Source organism: Ictalurus punctatus, chromosome 15 (genome assembly GCF_001660625.3).
Source record: "Ictalurus punctatus breed USDA103 chromosome 15, Coco_2.0, whole genome shotgun sequence".
In the NCBI taxonomy this organism is placed as follows: Eukaryota; Metazoa; Chordata; class Actinopteri; order Siluriformes; family Ictaluridae; genus Ictalurus; species Ictalurus punctatus.
This window is the reverse complement of record NC_030430.2, coordinates 9,935,813-9,955,318: the sequence shown is the minus strand read 5'-3', so window position 1 is coordinate 9,955,318 and position 19,506 is coordinate 9,935,813. Positions and strand designations below refer to the sequence as shown.

The 19,506-nt window shown below is 40.7% G+C and overlaps 1 protein-coding gene and 1 long non-coding RNA gene across 9 annotated transcripts in view; one reads left to right on the top strand and one right to left on the bottom strand.

Moving 5' to 3' along the window:
• zbtb46 (zinc finger and BTB domain containing 46) overlaps positions 1 to 19,506 on the bottom strand; it is a 190,875-nt gene that overhangs the window by 155,563 nt on the left and 15,806 nt on the right. For 2 of the 8 annotated variants that reach the window (XM_017487345.3, XM_017487346.3), the window contains exon 2: positions 16,075 to 16,173. The exons of the other annotated variants lie outside the window; for them this stretch is intronic. The gene's annotated coding sequence lies outside the window, so the exon portion shown is untranslated. The remainder of the gene's footprint in view (positions 1 to 16,074; positions 16,174 to 19,506) is intronic. 8 annotated transcript variants of the gene reach the window in all.
• LOC128635098 (uncharacterized) lies at positions 1,721 to 17,522 on the top strand. Its single transcript, XR_008397960.1, has 2 exons — positions 1,721 to 2,023; positions 16,513 to 17,522. It is a non-coding gene; the product is annotated as an uncharacterized LOC128635098 (long non-coding RNA).

The following is a 19,506-nucleotide window of genomic DNA, read 5'->3' as shown; positions in this document are numbered from 1 at the left end:
TGCATTAAAAATTCCTGACTGTTAGAACTTCTTGAGCTTTCAAGCTACATCGACCAAACTCAGCACAGTCCTTCTGTTCAGACTAGTCATGCTCTATTTTTTTTCTAACTGATCGGACTCCCAGTTTTCCCTTGGCAGACGATCAAAAATCCCAAAAACTCCCATTCAGTTACACTGACAGAATGTTATAATAATAATAAACTTTTTTTTATATAGCACCTTTAAAGCAGCTTCTCAAGGCACTTTACACAATAAGAAAATATCAAGAAAAAAACGCAGTTAAAAACAGAAAACATACAAAAACAAAAAAATAAACTTGAATGCAAAATGGTTAAAACCATTAAGAAAAAGCTAACCTAAAAAAAATAATGAATTTTTAGGTTAGATTTCAAAATGTTCAAATTCTCTGCATCTCTAATATGAGCAGGGAGTGCATTCCAGAGTTTAGGAGCATAGGACGAGAAAGTCCCCTACAGATAGCAAGCGTGTCTGTGATACAAACAGTAAACCAGTTTGAGAGGAGCACAAATGATGTTTGGCAGTATATAAAGTTAAAAGCGCAGACAGATACTGTGGGGCCAGACCATGCAGTGCCTTAAATGTGAGCATAAGGATTTTAAAATCAATACAATGTTCAGACTGGCTCGGAATGTTCAAGATTTTAAACTCCAACTGTCAAAACTCCTGCATGCACACAGCCTGAAGCCCCTCTTCACTCCCTCTCACTCTGTAAATATACTTATGACAGAGAATCTCACTTCATTTAACTATCTATCTATCTATCTATCTAGCTATTCAACTCCACAAGTATTGGTACCCTATCTATCTGTCTTTCTTTCTTAATGCACATTACCTTCATATTTCAGACTGATAAGTATTTTACAGTTTCAGACTGGTTTGGTTTGTCAAGCCAACATCTAGTTTACAAGTTGTAATTACGAGTTCTCTGAGGACATGAACTCTTTTTACAAGTTGGAATATCCCAATTACAGTAATTAAGTTGAGAAAAGTTTAACTTTATGCAAATGTGGAGTGACTTGGTGTTGCCAATGGTAGTGAAGACAGTTAAGCGCATGTGATCCATAGCCTCCAATGCTCGCTAGCAGAAGGAGAAATCAGCGCCAAGCTGGACCAGGAAACATCGAGACAGTGGCCAAGGAGGCCATAAGCTAAGCTATGCTAAGCTAATTGGTGCTTACATTTTCGCCACAGATAGATGGCACACACTATTTCTCCTTCATCTCGTATATGATGCATATATACACTGGTGAATATTAGATACAAACGCTCTCCCTCCAGAATGTTTCACCAGGTTTATTCAAGTTGTAACAAAGCAACAGTCAGAGTTTTTTGACAACTAACGTTTATAACCATTATTTCTACATTTCATTCCCTCTACATTTTGTTCTTTCTTTTTCCCTTTTTTTTTTTTACAGTCTAGCTTCTCCCTCATTATAGTTCACTTTTTTCTCACTTTATTTTGTAGCATCTTTATTTACTCTTAAAACATGTTATTCCTCCTCCTCAGATTTTCATTGTTCATAGTTAGGTGCATGACACATTTTGAGTTTTTCTCTCTCAGGTAGCTACGCTGAACTTATCCATGATGCATAAGAGAAATGCCCCTGTTAAGCAGCAGTCACAGTTAATCATTCCCTTAATTCTGTTAATCTATGCATCTCTTTTGCTCTCCTGTTACTTTCCTTTGTTCCGCTAAAGCTCGGTTCAGGCATTCAGCGATTTTATCTCTGCAAGTCATCAGTCGCTGTACTATGAAGTCGACAGTACTGGTTGCAATGGTAAAATGTGTGGCGCAACTAGCATTCCACTTTTGACGTTTGTTACCCATTTTCATAGCCACTGCTAGAAAGGGGTCAAACATGCAGAATATCCTTGAAAAGCAAAGAATATGCAGGACCTGGAGGATTTTTCTGAAGAACAGCGGGCAGTTTAACTGCTCAGGACAAAGAAAGGACTTACGAACAACTATGACAAAACAAAAAAACAGTCATGGATCATCCAGGTAACGACACAGTATTAAAAACCAAGGGTATGTAAACTTTTGAACGGGGTAATATTTTATAAATGCAGCTATTATCTTGTCTTGTGGACTATATATAAACATCCTTTATGTGAAATAGCCTATTCAGGACAGTGCTATATTATATATATATATATATATATATATATATATATATATATATATATATATATATATATATATGTATATAAAATAATCCCCTGGTGTGCCTGGCTGGGGTGACATTCCCTATCTTCAAGAAAGGAAAGCAGAAGAAAAACAATGTACAATTCAATTAATTTAATATAATATAATATCAATGTTTACTTTATAAAACCATAGGTTGCAAGCCTTCATGTTCCCACTCGGAAGTATTATGATGCATTTCATTTTTCCATAAAATTGTTATCTACCTTGTGTGACCACATTTTATAAATATAAAACAGGCATTCATTTGGTCATTCTTTACTGAGAAAAGTCTGTCTTAATCCAGGAAGTACAGAAGACATCGCCAGAACACGTGCTGCGTCCCAATTTGCCTACTATCCGTCCTAAATAGCATCCAAGATTAGAATTAGTGTGTCCCAAATCGCAGTATGTTGAAATGAGTATCCCAAAGGTACCCAGATATTTCCGGTAGATTTTCGAAGTGTGGACCTGTGGGCATTTTTCAGCTAATATTGCCAACAACTCCATGCGCGAGGGAGGAGGAGTTTTGTGACAGTTTGCTTTGTGAATTCAACCTGTAAACATGGTGGACAAGTGTAACGTCGGGGACAGATTTTAGAGAGATGTAAATGAAATGTGGAAAAATAAATCAAGTTATAAACTAGACAGGTAAAGCTTGTAATGACAAACTTTGATGTTGGCTTGACAAAGCCAGTCTGAAAGTTTAAAACAGTTATCAGTTTGAAGTCTGGAGGTAATATGCAGTTTTACGAAAGAAAGACAGATAGATGGATAGATATAACTGATTAGATAGATATATAGATAGATAGACAGATAGATAGATAGATGAGTGAGTCACGTGAAATCAACAGAATACTCATAAGGCAAGTCTCCTTATTGAGCTGAGTGTTTTGATATGTCACATGTCTATGTTGCAGTACTTTTGTGATTCCACTTATTTTGGTGGTTAATGTACGTACACGTGACATTATGTAATGTCACTAGAATACCCATAGCATAATTCTACTTATTGAGCTGAATGTTTTGATGTCACATGCCTATGTTGAGGTACTTTTGTGATTCCACTTATTTATTTGATTGATTGATTGATTGATTGATTGACTGATCGATCTGAATTGTCTTGGCCGGTTAGCTCAGCTGGTTAGAGTGTGGTGCTAATAAAGACAAACCCCTGTACATTTAATTTCCCTTGTGGGACCAATAAAGTATATCTATCTATCAATTGAGTGTAACTAGTAAATAGATAGATGGAGAGAAATGTAGATAGATAAATGGAAAGGCAGACCGATGCAGATACATAGATAGATAGATAGATAGATAGGTAGATAGATAGATAGAGTTTTAGTATTTGAAAGACAGATGGAGTGAGAGAGTGATACAGTTAGACTGATAGAATGAAATATGGAAAGAGAGTGAGCGTGTGTGCTACATGTAGATTGATAGAGAGATAGATGAAGTGAGCGTCTCTGTTACAAGTACTTTGACAGATTAGATATATAGATAGATAAAAGCAAACAAATAGATAGATAGATAGAGTGGCAATACTTGTAGGGTTGATTAGATAAATATATTAGATAAATAGAGATAGATAGATTAGATAGATAGATTTTAGTGTTAGTAGACTGATAGAAAGAACTATGGTGTGTTTATGTGTGCTACTGGTAGATAGAGAGATGGATGGAGAGTGTGTGGCATCAATAGATAGATGGATGAAGTGAGAGTCTCTGTTACAGGTACATTGTCTGAGTGAGAGGAAGAGAAGAGAGGTTTCAGGCTGTGTGCACGCAGGTGTGTGTGAGTTTTGACAGTTGAGTTTGAAATCTTGAACATTCCGAGCCAGGCTCTGAAAATTCCGTCAATAAGTGAATGGGAGTTTTTATGATTTTGATTGTCCGCTACAGGAGACCTGTAAGTCCAATCAGTGGGAAAAAATACAGTAAAAACTGTGCTGAGTTTGGTGGAAGTAGCTTGAAAGATCAAGGAGTTAGAACAGTCAGAAGTTTTGAATGGAATTATATTGGAAATTTGGGTATTTTGAGCTTCACTATTGAGAAAACCATAGTTCTGATCAGTTAGAAAATATATAGCAACTCGAGTAAGAACAGACTGAAAGTCTGTACCAAGTTTGGTGGATGAGCTTCAAAGATCTGGGAGGAGTAGCATATAGAAGTTAATTGTCTTAGAAGAAGAAAAAGAAGAGGAAGAGAAGGAGACGAAGAAGAAGAAGAAGAGAAAAACAGGAAAACAGTATGTTGGCTTTGTCAAGCCAACATAATTATATAAGGAATAATGAATGAAGAAAAGCTGAAATGCAAAGGAGTTTGTTTACAGTGACTGTGCGTAACTAGGCAACAACGTTCTCTGCTGTTACATGACCTGTTAGTATGTCCCAGTACTTGCATTCTCTTTTGCTACACACTCAAAAGTATGTACTTTTTCTTCACAAAAAGAGTACATACTTTTAGTGCATAGTATAAGGAGACAAATTAGGATGCAGCAATGGTCTTAACAGACCATTAGGTTAAAGCTCAAATATTTATCAAAATATTTGTTTTCCAGCGCTGTTAGAAATAGGATCAATTACTTAGTCCTTTCGTGTGACAAAATTTATTATGATGTGAAATATTTTACACATTTGTATTATTTTACTTTAAAAAGTAAATGAAAACAAGACATTGTGACATTGGATTCAAGAATCCCTGGCATACAACTGGCATGTGTGTATGGTGGTACATGAAATCACTGCCACACTGGTGGAAATGGCCACCATTAAATTTAGCTTTTATTATGATAAGGGGCCAAGCACTGAGGTGTGTAAGCACCTAACGTAATCATTAGTTCCCTTTCAAAGGGAACTCTACATTGCGTTTAGCATAACACTATGGGGAGCGCCCTCGTGCGTGACTAGCATCTGAAGCTTGTGTAAAATCATGCCTATTTATAGGCCTGCCGTGATCAGGTGACATGGCAATTAAGCGCATCGAGTGATATATATACGGCACCTGTGAACCACACCATCAGCCTTATTATCTTCAGCGAGACACTTCATTTCCTCTCTATCTTTTCTCAAAAGATCCCTTTAAAAAGAGAGAAGAAAAAAAAAAGAATGAGAGCGAGAGAAAAGTATGAGCGAGAGAATTCAGGAAGTGTGTTACACCATGCTCCCGTTTGATCACGGGGAGGAGTGCGCACTTTGTGTGAAGTGAGAGCAGTATATAAAGAGCTGCTTGAAGTGGCTTTATTGAGCTTTTTTCTCCCCAGTGAAAGTAAATTTCTCATACTGCAGGAACCTCCCCTTTTTTTCCCAGAAGTACATGACAAAATATCAGGCGTCTGGGGGAAAACCATGCATAAGCTGTATTTATAACCCCACGATGTCTGATTATTCGGCCATTGTGGGAAATGAACGGCATGGCTATTTAGCTACGCTGAAGGTGGAGGAGGCGCTTTCGAGCTACCTCTCTCCATCGATGGCAGGTAATTTATTTGGGGAGGCTTTGCCATCCAAGACATGTAAGGTTACTGTGGCATTGGTGGGCAAGGCCTATGCAGTACTGGGGCTTGCTTGTGGGTCACTGCAGACAATGAAAGTGTTGCAGGCCTACCAAGCAGACCTGCTGAGTGAGCTCCACATACGGCGGCATTCAGCCAGTTCCTTCCCTGTTGTGTCGATGTTAACCCAGGCATACATGAGTGGAGCCTGGGCCAGCGCTAGTGTCAGGGAGACGCAAAAGGCGAGTACGGCAGCCCGCCAACCCCCGCAGACAGGCAGGGGAACCGGGCAGCCACAGTCGCGGCCTGCTACTAGGCCTGATCTAAGAATGGTCATAAAGGCCAAGCAGACAAAGAGGAGTGGTCCTGAGGAGCTGTGGAGGGACATATCAGGAGACATGAGGTAGTTAGGGTAGTTAGCCCCCAGTGCCCCCAAGGCTGTCCCAAATTTTCAGTGTTCTCTGGTCAGCCAGCTGTCACTGGGCAAAGAAAATCTGATGCTTTCCCTCCAATAGAATGTGGAATAGTTATCGTCACTAAAAGACCATCTGGCAGCGTGGAAACTACTGCCAAATGTGTCTCCATGGGTTCTGTCTACCGTAGAAAAGGGTTACCAGGTCCAGTTCAGAGCTCGACCCCCCCGGTTCAGGGGTGTGCTCACCACAGTAATCAGCACAGACCAGAGCCCGACGTCAGCGCAGGAAGTAAGATCCCTCTTGGACAAAGGAGCCATAGAACATGTACCCCGTTCCCTGAGGGAGGGAGGATTTTACAGCCGTTATTTCCTGGTCCGCAAAAAAATAGAGGAGAATGCAGCCAATTTTACAGCTGCATCATCTGAACTATATTCTATGGACATACAGGTTCAAGATGGTGACGCCCAAATTTACCGTTCCACAGATTCAGTTTGAGGACTGGTTTGTGACGATAGATCTAAAAGGTGCATAATTCCACATAGAAATATCGCCCAGTCAAAGGAAGTTCCTGGGTTTTGTGTTGGAGGTGACGCATACCAAGATCGGGTTCTTCCCTTCAGTCTAGCTTTATCCCCTCGCACCTTTACAAAGTGCATGGATGTCATTCTGGCTCCATTGTGAATCCAGGGCATCCGTGTACTAAATTACCTGGATGATTGGTTAATTCTAGCACGATCCAGAGAACTGGTGGTTCAACATCGAAATGTTGTTCTTGCCCACATGAAGAACTTGGGGCTCAGGTTGAACCTCAGAAAAGGATGCTTTCTCCAGTGCAGTGGACAACTTTTCTAGGGGTTATAAGGATTCTACTATGATGAGGGCGTTTCTATACCCAACATGCGTAGGGTCAATCCTATCAACAATGAGAAAGATAAAGCTGTATCTTGGCATCCCCTCTAGTCTCTATGGGAGACTAGTGGAGCTTATGGCAGCAGCAGCAAACATCATACCGTTGGACCTATTGCACAGGAGACCGTTTCAGTGGTGGCTGAGAAGTTGGAGTTTTCGTCCAAGGATGAAATCTCTGAGAGTATTCAGTGTCACACTGTGATGCCTACGTGCTCTGAGAATTTGAAGTGTCCCCGGTTTCTAGGGGACACTCTAGGGGTGTCTCCTTAGCACAAGACAGTAATGACAGACACCTCCCTCATGGGCTGGAGCGCGGTCTTAGACAGCTGTCCAGCTCACGTTCTCTGGAGCGGCCCTCATCTGGAGTAGCATATCAATTGCCTAGAAATGTGGGCCATATTTCTAGCACTAAAATTCCTTCTTCCTCAATTGAGAGGTCACCATGTGTTTACAGACAACACATCTGTGACATATATTGACCACCAGGGACGATTATGCCCGTGCCCCCTGTTCAGGCAGGCGCAACTAATTCTTCTCTGGGCAGAGGGAAAGTTTTGTCAGTGAGTGCAATGTACATTCTGGGCAACTGGAATGCGGGGGCAGACATCCTGTTGAGCCAGGGCTGAGACCCAGGGATTGGTGGCTCCATCCACAAGTGGTGGAGTCCATATGGAGGAGGTTTGGCCAAGCGGAAGTGGATGTGTTCGCCTCCGGGGAGACAACACACTGCCCACTGTGGTTCACACTCACTCCTTCCACACGATTAGGGCTGGACGCCATTGTGCACATATGGCCGAGGTCACATCTGTATGCTTTTCCCCCTGATCACTCTGCTCCCACAAGTTCTAGCAAGAGTTCGCCAAGACTGTCTACGTCTGCTGCTAGTAGCACCTTATTCGCCAGCTTGAATATGGTTTTCAGAGATAATATCCCTGCTGGAGGGCACTCTTTGGGAGATTCCCATCTGCAGGGATCTACTGTCTCACACCAGAGGGCTGATTTATCACCCTCGGCTGAGAAACTATGGAAACTGTGGGTCTGGCCCTTGAGGGGCACCAGCTCATAGATTCTGGTCTCACAACTAAGGTTGTAGAGACCATGTTGAACACTAGAGCAGCATCCATGAGGAAATTGTATGTGCTCAAGTGGTGGCTTTTTGTCTTGTGCAATAGCTACGGTCCTGGAGTTCTTACAAGGACGTTTCTCAGCGAGGTGGGCTCCTTCGACAATCAGGGTTTACGTGGCCTCCATTTCGGCCAGCCACGCCCCTGTTGATGGAGCCTCTGTGGGGAAACATTCTCTAACTTCGAGGTTTATGCGTGGTGTCAGGCGGCTGAGGCCCATCTGCAGACCACGCATACCTTACTGGGACCTTTCTGTGGTCCTGGAAGGTCTGTCAGGGGCCACATTTGAGCCCTTTGAGTCAGCCTCTGAGAAGCTTCTGACTCTAAAGGTAGCTCTTCTGCTTGCCCTGCCATCTCTCAAGCGAGTAGGAGATCTATAAGCTCTCTCTGTTGCCCCTTCCTGCCTTAACTTTGCCCCTGGATTAACCAAGGTCTTCCTGTATCCTAGCCAGATTATATTCCCAAGGTGCCTACAACTGCTGCCCAGCCTGTGGTGTTGCAGGCTTTCTGCCCTTCTCCGTTCCTCCCACCGGAACAAGAGAGAATGCACCGACTGTGTCCAGTAAGGGCTCTCTGTACCACATCCATCGATCCGGCCAGTGGCGTAAGTCGGAGCAGCCGCTGGTCTGCTTGGTGGTGACAGTAGAGGTGATGCTGTGTCAAAACAGCGCATCTCTAATTGGATAATGGAAGCAATCTCTATCACTTATGAGGTGCGCGGTCTCGCTACACCTCTGGGCATAAGGGCTCATTCCACTAGGGGGGTTGCGTCCTCGAAGGCTTTGTCCAATGGGGTATCCTTACAGTATGTGTGTGCAGCTGCAGGGTGGCCTACGCCACACACATTCATTCGATATTACAGCCTGGATATTCATTCCACCCCGGGCTCGAGTGTCTCGCAGTGACCCTCCTGCTTGGGTCTTTCTGAACAGGCCGTACCCTCAGTATGACGGAGTGGGTATTCTTGTTCCCATAGTGTTATGCTAACGCAATTCCCTTCGAAAGGGAACGTCTGGGTTACGCATGTAACCCTGTTCCCTGAGAAGGGAACGAGATGTTGCGTAGCATCATCATACCAGGGCAGGCCTGTGAATTATGTCTTCGCTTCAGATGAAGGCGCGGTTCACAGGTGCCATATATATATATATATATATATATATATATATATATATATATATATATATATATATATATATATATAACGCAACGCGCTTAATTGCCACGTCAACTGATCACAGCAGGCCTATAAATGGGCATGATTTTACACAAGTTTCAGATGCCGGTTGCGTGCGAGGGCGCTACCCATAGTGTTATGCTAAACGCAATGTCTCGTTCCTTTCTCAGGGAACAGGGTAACCCAAATGTTTTCTTATTAGTGGCCAAGCACCAAAGGTGCGCAGGCACCTGTTGTAAACCTTAGTGTTCATATTAAAGGTCAAGCCCCGAAGGGGCGAAGACCCTATTGTTTTTGTTATTCTTTCGCTTATTATTATTATTATTATTCTGCTCTGGAAGTCTAAGGCAGCCCATAGAACCGCTTGTGGGAAAGTTATGAAATTTGGCACACAGATAGAGGACAGTCTTACCTGTTAATATAGCACATTATAGTACATAGTCTCAATCACTCTAGTGCCAGCAACTGTCCAAATTTGCATTCACATTTATGTTAATAACTTTTGAACTGCGGGGCCTAGAAATTCTTTTTTCCTCCGATTCCTTGACTCGAGACCATCATTTTATGTCATCTTTTTTGAAATCCTCATAGGCCATTTGTCTGATTGACACAAAAATTGCCGTGCATCATCTAGAGGCACTCATGACAACGAATTCTATGGCGAGCACGCCAAAATGGACGTGAGGGTATACGTCTGTAATGCTTTAGCGTATTCATACCAAACTTATTATTTGTCATAGGCATTAAGACCTGAGGGTGCCTGCTCCATTTTGGAACAGTGCCACCTAGAGGTCACAAGAGCGCATTTTTGTTTATAACTTCTGAACAGTTTGTCATAAAATCATGAAACTGGTCTCATTAGATTCAGTGGGGTATACCAAGTCCAATGCCAATTTGGATGTCAGCTATTTTGAATATAGTCATAAAATGCTGTATCTTACGTACGACTTGGTGTATCATTACGAAACTCGGTAGGTGACATTGGCACCATGCTCTGAAGGTACTCAAAAAGTTTTGGGACAGCACCACCTTATGGTCAAAAATGATAATGCTATTTATAAAAATACAAATAGCTATTACCTCCTTTTGCCTACTGTCATTAGACTGGTCTTAATAGATTCCGGGATTCATGCCGAGAACAATGATGCCAATTACGTCATGATCGAGAAAACTTCCTGTCCGCCATTTTTAAATGTTTTGAGTAACGACCTACAACTCGTCCTACACGGTTCTTCCGATTTTCACCAAAATCGGCTCAGACCATGTTGGCAAAAGTTATTAGAAGCTTTTTGATAAACCCAACCATTCTCGAAAAACAGACACCAAATTGGACGCGAGGCTATATCTCCGCAATGCTCTAGCCTTTGAGATGAGTTTAGGTACACATCATCACAAGCATAACCTGCATACATGCATTGTTTTGGTGAGGTGCCACCTAGTGGTCAAGAGATATGAAAAATGGACCTTATTGTTGTTAATTTCTGAAGAGTTTGGCCAAATATCACAAAACTGGTCTGTTTACATTTGGTACAGCATGTCGAGTCGAACGATACCCAATTTTCCCATATTGGCCATTTTGGGCATAGGCCATTTTGAATTTTGCCGTAAAATGCTATATTTTACGCAAGCCATGGCATATCACTTATTTGCTGGGTAAACTTTGGCACCGTGTCCTGAAGGTACCCGAAAAGTTTCAGGTCAGTGCCACCTTCTGGTCAAAAATTATAATGAAATTTTAAAAAATACTAATTACATTTGAGTAATTTTATCTACTGTAATTAAACTGGTCTTATTACGTTCCTTGGGTTATGCTGAGAACATAGGTACCAATCTTGCCATAGTCAGCCAAACTTCCTGTCTGCCATTTTGATTTTCTTTAAAAACCTACTTTTTTTAACTCCTCCTAGACAGTTTGTCTGATTTTGACGAGATTCGAAAGATATCATCTTCACACAATGCTGGCAAAAAGTTATCAATAGCTATTTGATAGACCAAACCATTCTTGAACAACTCGCAAACGGATCCGACATTGAGCGCACCATAATGGACGTGAGGCTATATTCAGACCAAACTTAGTACCTGTCATTTCCATCATAACTTGAGGATACCTGCTGTGTTTTTGAAACAGCACCACGTTGTGGTCAAAGATTCTAATGCAATTTTAAAAAATGCTAATATCTTTTGATTACTTTTGGCCATTGTAATGATATTGTCTAGATTCCTTGAGTCATGCCAAGAACAATGATAGCAATTATTCCATGGTCATTGAAAGTTTACATTTTCTAACTCCTCATACACTGTTCATCGGACTCTAACCAAAAACATGTCACAAAGCTTCTTTTGCTGCTTATGGTGCTGATAATTGGCTTGATGCTTTTATTGCTGCTTGCAGCTATATTTATTATTAGGGGCCACGCACCGAAGGTGCATAGGCACCTTTTGTAATCGTTAGTGTTCTTCTTCTTCTTCTGCTCTGGAAGTCACAGCCCATAGAACCATATGGTAAAAAGTTGTGAAATTTATAGAGGAGAGTTTGACCATTAACCACAGCAATTTTGGTGTCTCTAACTCAATCCCTTTAGTGCCACCAATTGTCCAAATTTGTCACAGTGCCACCTATTGCTCAAACATGATAAGCAATTAAATCATATAACAATTGATTCTATTTATGACTTTTCATCCATTTAGACTAAAATTAAACAAATGACTAAAATGGCTCTTTTTCACAGTTGGTCTTGATGCTCCCTGCCATGCTTGTTTAGCTCCTCGTTTAGCCTCCTTTGTGCTTGGCCCCTTAATTGCAGCTATATTTATTATTATTATTATTATTATTATTATTACTATTATTACTATTACTACTACTACTACTACTACTACAGTAGACTACTACCATAATGGCAAATTGTCCATTGTAGTGGTATTTGTCCTTTTTGTTGTTTACCCTTTTTCTCCCCCTTATCTCATTATTGGAGGATATAGCAAGTGAAATATTCCTACAGTGTTTGGCTTTGTCAGTTTAAGATCCTGGCAGGTGGTTTAAGAGCCAGCCAAGAGGTTTGTGGGATAGGCAGGAGGATTGCGAGCCAGGCAGCTAATGGCTAGTAAAGAGATTACCAGAAAGTTGAGGGATAGTTGCAGAAATTAAATGACACAAGCTATAAAACTTTCTATTTCAGGATCATAAATGCTTTCTTAACTCATAATGATTATGTGCATTATTTCCTGTGCATATTTTCTGCAGATATCAGAAGAAAAAAGCATGAAGAAAATTGTTACAGCCAGTGTGAAGTCAGTGTCAGCAGCAAAGAGAAAGCAGAAAGAGAAAGCATGTCAAAAAGGAAATGTAGGGCAAGGGACATGGCCAATAAGGCTACACTTGAACTAACTCCACAGTCACCTCAATCACATGAGCAACCTTCTGATTATGAAGATGTCAATGAAGACCCAGGACCTTTTGTGTATAGCACACCAACACATTCACATAAACAGACACTGCTTAAAGTTAAGGAAGCAAAGAAAAATAAAACAAATGAAGAGGCTGAAGATTCATAACCAGAAGCTAATGAAACAACTCAGACACTATTGGTAGAAAAGAAAAAATACAGAGGAGAATACTAACATAATCTTTGGTTGACTTGCAGAAGAACACAATGTTATGGACAGTTTGTACGATACATGCTATTCTTTGTCACAGAAGCCAGCTTAAGTGGTCTCAATACGTGTGCCTGCTAGCAAGATGAGTACATGCGGCTCCTTATTGATAGCTTGGCACAGAGGGGTATACTATCCACAAATGCCCATTGTCTATCTTCTTCAGCATAACATGTCCCATGTGCTTCTTTGACAAAATCCAGTGTACTGGGTATAATAAAAATGATCGAGCAAAATGGGAGCACTGGCAAAAGTAAGATGTGGTGTTTGGGGATTCAACATTTAAAAACTGGGTGAAGAAAACAGAATCTGACACAGTGGGACAAAATTGTTGAAAATTTCAACAGAGAGCTGGAGGATATTGCTGTTAACAATTTCAACTGGCTTCACCAGGTGCAGAAATTCACACAATTGAAACCTGAAAATTAAATGGTTCTACATGTTGACTTCTCCAAAAATGATTAATTATCTGAAAATTATCAATTGAATATAGAGATACAGTCATTTCATTTTGGAGGAAATCAGCCACAGGTATCGATCCATACAGTTGTGGCCACAATCTCAAACTCCTTCACCACAATAAACATGCTGTATGGGCCCATATCCAACCTGTAGTAGATGATATGATGCAAAACTCAGATAGAGATTGAGTTTGATTGATACCATTCAATAGCTGCGTTTACATGGACAACAATAATCCACTCTTAATCCGATTAAGACCATACTTTGATTAAGAAACTACCATGTAAACAGAAAGTTTTACTTACCTTAATCTAATTAAGGTCATAATCGAAGTAAGCAATAATCGAATTAAGACATGTGGAGTACTCCTGTTTTAGTTGCATTATGGACGTGTATTACAGACATGTAAACACCTTAATCACATTATGAATGTCGTGTGAGAGTTTTCACCGCATTTTGCAACAGGACACAATCACACACGGCAGTTTTACATTTTATGGCGAACAAGAGAGTTTGGTCGTGTCCCAAATCGCATACTTGCCTACTATAGGCCTGTAGTGGGGAAAAATACATGTATCTCGGTTACTATATAGACGGTAACTACGTGATTTGGGACACACCCACGGCTTCAAGCAGTTGTCTATTTGCACGTATAGCATGTCAAATAATTGCACTTAAAGCGTTCGTAAAAAAAAATTAAACAAAAACACCCAAAACTGTATACGGTACCATAACGAAGACGAACTGTATGTTGATACGTGAAATTCTGGAGGGACATCGGACGGTGTGGCGTGGTGACGTAATGACGCGGGCTGTTAATCTAATTATGTTCTAAAAGATGTAAAACGGGAACATGACAGGAGTATTCTAAAAGCGACTCATGTAAACACCTTAATCACATTATTATCTTAATCAGAGTAAGGTTAATAATTAGATTAATGCTGTCCATGTAAACGTAGTCACTGAGTGATGGTCCAGTTACACAATATCAACATAGGACTAACTGTTACCCCATACTAGCCAATGTTCAGTGAGGTCTAAATAAATATAGTGTAAAACACTACATAAGATGGATTTGGACAAATTTTAAGTTTCAAAAAACTTGTTTGGTAAACATTTTTTGTTTTTCCTCACACTGTAATGGTATGGTAATGTGTATGGTTATTAATGTGTCACAATGGTCACAAAGGATGTGAATTATTTATTTTTTTAAAAGAAAGAAAATAAACTGTTCTAGAAAGGTGTTTTATCTCTACTGAATGTTAATAAATTTATATATAAAAATGGTAAATTGTAAATGGTCTGCATTTATATTGCACTTTTTTAACCTTAGTGGTTCCAAAAAACCTTTTCCTGAATTACAGTGGAAGTAAAAAAAAAAAAAAAAAAAAGGAGATTTTACACAAAACATGGCTTTTTTTATGGCATTTAGAGTTTAGTGATGTCAGTGGGTTGCCAGCTAGAAGCAGCTAATGCAAGCAAGGGCTATGGAAACAAATGTCAAGTGTTATTTACTTTAAGACTATCTGTCTGTTATCAGACTATTTATATACAGTATATATGTATAGCCATGCATCTATCCATCCATTTTTGTATGGCTAATCCTTACTGGGTTACGGGTAACCTAGAGCCTATACCAGGGGGCATGGGGCACAAGGCAGGGGACATCATCACAGGGCACAATCACACACACACATTCATACACTACGCACACTTTTCGACATGGCAATCAGCCTACATTGCAAGTCTTTGGACTGGGGGAGTACATGAAGGAAACCCCTGAAGCACGGGGAGAACATTCAAACGCTGAACAAACAGGGCCACAGCAGGAATCGAACCCTCAACCCTGGAGGTGTGAGGCAGTGCCCTCGACTAATATTGGCACCCTTGGTAAATATGAAATGAAGGCTGTGAAAAATTGTCTTTATTGATTAACCTTTTGATCTTTTGTTTAAAAAATTCACAAAAATACTCTGCTCTCATGAATATCAAACAATTGCAAACACAACACAGGTTTATCAAGAAAAAAAATCTTTGTTAAATCTATGTGTGGCACAATTATTGGCACCCCTATGAATTCATACGGGAAAAATATATTTGAAGTATATTCCCATTGATATTTTAAATTTTTTAGTACACCTGGTTGACTAGGAACAGGAAATTGTTCAATCATGACTTCCTGTTTTAAAGGGGTATAAATGAGGAAACAGATTGGCCAAATTCCCTTAGTCATTCATAACAATGGGTTAGACCAAGGAATATAGCTGTGATGTGCAGCAAAAGATTGCTGAGCTTCACAAAATCAGAAATGGCTATAACAAAATAGCAAAGGTATTGAAAATGCCCATTGGGCAATAAACACCATAGGTGATTTTGGCGCACACAGAGAGGTAGCTATATGGAAAAGTACCTCATGCCAACAGTTAAATATGGTGTTTTGGAGCTGCTTTTCTGCCAGAGGACCTAGACATTTTATTAGGATACACGGCATCATGGACTCTATCAAATATTAACAGATATTAAATGAACACCTGACTGTCTCTGCCAGAAAGCTTAAAATGGGCCGTGGTTGGATCTTCGAGCAGGACAATGATCCAAAACATATATCAAATTCAACATAAAAAATGGTTTACTGACCACAAAATCAAGCTCCTGCCATGGTCATCCCAATCCCCTGACTTGAACCTCATACCGTACCGGCGGTACTAACTATGCTGTACACAGTACGTTCTGGACCTGAGAAGAAAACATACCACATACCTGGACAATTAACACAGGAGAATTTGTTATGAGTGCAAGAATGTCAATCCAGGCTGTATAACATGGGTACTCAGCTATGGGAATTTGCAACTGGAAATAAAGTACTGGTTTTACTACTCGCAAAGTGACAAGGACCCTTTGAGGTCATACAGAGAGTTGGAGAAGTCAACTATGAGATGCACAATGCATATGCCGCTGTTTACTTAGATGATGGTCCAGTGGACGGAGCCATGCGAGTGGGCTTTCTGCCAGGTAAAAACGGTTTTGTGGGGGGGCCCACTGTTGAATTCTTTTCTCTCCCCATTTGTTCTGCAGACTGACACACTGGACAAAGAGCTGGGGGCCGTTTTGTCCCAGGTGGTGGAAAGAGAGAGGAGCTCCCCGTGCTGTATGTCACCCAGAAGCTCTCGATGAGGGAGACAAAGTACAGCACCATCAAGGAGGAGTGTATGGCCATCAAGTGGGTGGTCCTAACCCTCCAGTACTACTGGGGCACCCTTTCACCTTCTGTTCCTATCACGCCCCGCTCCAATGGCTCCATCACATGAGGGACGGATGATTGGATTACCTCTCCTGCCTGGGGGTGGAGTCAGCTGCAGGCCAGTGTTGGGCGGTGGGGGTATGTAGAGGTGGGTGCATGGTCAATCATCAGCTGTAGACGGAGAGGAGGTAGGCCGATCCGGCAGGTAATGCGTAATGATTTTCACCTGTGTCATATTACCACCAGTCTACTTATTCGTGTCTGTTTGTGCTTTCAGTGCCTCCCATAACCCGTGACCGAGAGCGAGAGAAACAGAGTGTGAGTCCGCTTGGCAGTACTTGTGAGACATACACACACCAAGACATGTGAACTTGAACCTAACAGAGCGAAAGCAGAGAGTGTTTGTTTTCGGTTGAGTTTTTGAAAGTGCGCTGAAAAGCACGGTCTGAATAAACATGAGCCCGGAGCTTAGTTAAGATTCTGCCTGTCACTTGAGTCTTCTTCCACGCCCTCACACACTGGGGTTCTACAACCACATATTAATTTCTGTTTTGATATTTATAATATTGTTTTGATGGACAGGTAATGAATAACTGAATAAGTGAGGTTTTCATTAAAGCTGCAGTACTGAACTTTTGCCTCTCTATCGCCATCTCTATTTGAAAAATGGTGCTATGAAAAATTTTGCCCCATCCTGATTTCTTCTGTTTTTGTGTAAATCTCATACTAAATTGTTTCAGAAATTAATACAAAATCTAAGTTAAAACAAAGGGAACCTGAGTAGACACAAAATATAGTTTTAAATGACAGTGTTATTTATTGAAGCAAAAACTTTACCAACTGGGCCTATTTGCCCCCGTAGTTACTAATTCCCTAAACCTATGAAACTGCATTCATAATGGGGTTCAGCTGGACTAGATTCAACCAGGACTGATTACTGCAAACTAGGCATGCACCGAAATGAAAATTCTTGGCCGAAGCCGAAACCGAATATAATGAAAAATTTGGCCAAAGATCGACTACCGAACACATTTTTTCACGTTTTTTCCATTTATTTTTCCATTTTTTTCACCATTGCATAAATTAAATAGTCAAAATATGCTTTTTACTATTTTGTTTTGCTTTTCAAAGAAAACAATCAATTATAAAAACTACAATTTCAAAATATTTATTTAACACTGAACATTTTTTTTCATTCCAGCAGGCATAGGCTACCAACAAGACATAATATAACTTTAAATAAATAAATTAGTAATATAAAAATATTTTTATGTGGTCATCTTTGAGCCCCCTTGAATAGCCTATGTTAGGCCTATAACTGACTGCTGAAAGAATGTAACACTCTGTAGCCTACAACAAAAAAGTGCCTTAAAAAGTGCATTGACAAGAGTGCAAAAAAGTGGATGGACCCACAACAAATGAGTAATTGTCCTAGACATATGGCTACTTCTTTAAGAACCGTGGCAGGTTCTTCTTTATGAAAAGTCGCTTCTCTGCTTTCCCACATTCAAGTCAGTTCAGGGTGTACAGGGACGCAAGCAGTATATGTCCCGAATATAATCAGCGCTAAGCACTGGCAGCTGAAAACAATAAAGCCACAACCCCGAACAACAACCAATGACAAAACAGTTGTCAACATCCAAAGAGCATGCGTTCGCTGAGCACTCTTGCACGTAGCTCGTGCATGCACGCGCCCCCTCATCTCTCCGAACGTGCTGCCAGAAGGGGAGATCGTGACATTCATGCGTCTCACTCTGGATGCTAGGCTATTTGGTCGCGTCATCAAACACATCATTGTTCGGTCAAATTTATTCGGCCTTTTCACTTATTATACGAGAACAAAAGTGCTTTTTTTGCTATTTTCGGCCAAATAATTTCAGTTGCCGAACATTTGGTGCAATCCTACTGCAAACCCTATTCCATCAAATCAACACTTAAATGGAACTTTTCCAGCATGAAGCTGATTAAGAGGTCTTACCCAGTAACACACTATGCAAAAATCGAAAGAAAATCCAGAAATGATGAGGAAGAACATGATTGAAATCCGTCTGGGATGGGTTACAAAGCTATTTCAAAGGCTCTGGGACGCCACAGAACCATGTTGAGAGCCATTATCTCCAATGGAAAAACTCGGCACAGTAGCAAACCTTCGCAGAAGTGGCCGCACAGCAAAGAGCACAGCAACTACTCATCCAGCAAGACACAAAAGAGCCAAAGACAACCTCAAATACAGGCCTCTCTTACATCAATAAAGGTCACTGTTCATTACTCCACTATCGAAAAGACACTGCAAAAATGGCATTCGTGGAAGAGTGGCGAGGCAAAAACCACTGCTAACCCAGAAGAACATTAAGGCTCATCTGAATTATGCCAAAACACACCTTGATGGTCCTCAAACCTTTTGGGAGAATGTTCTGTGGACCGATGAGTCGAAAGTGGACCATTTTGGAAGACAGGGGTCCCATTACATCTGGCGTAAACCAAACATAGAATCACAAAAAGAACATCATACCTACAGTCAAGCATGGTGGTGGAAGCGTGATGGTGTGGGATTCTTTGCTGCTTCAGGGCCTGGGCATTTTGCAATAATTGAGGGAAACATGAATTCTGCTCTCTACCAGAAAATCCTAAAAAAGAATGTCTGGTCTTCAGTTCGTAAGTTAAAATTCAAGCACAACTGGATTATGCTGCAAGACAATGATCAAAAGCACAGGAATCAATCCTAGTCCTAGAAGTAAGTAAAAGGCAGAACTCTGGTAATAGGAAGCGTTTGGTTGAAATTATTGCTGCTAAAGTTGGAACAACAAGATTTTAAATGTAAGGGGGCA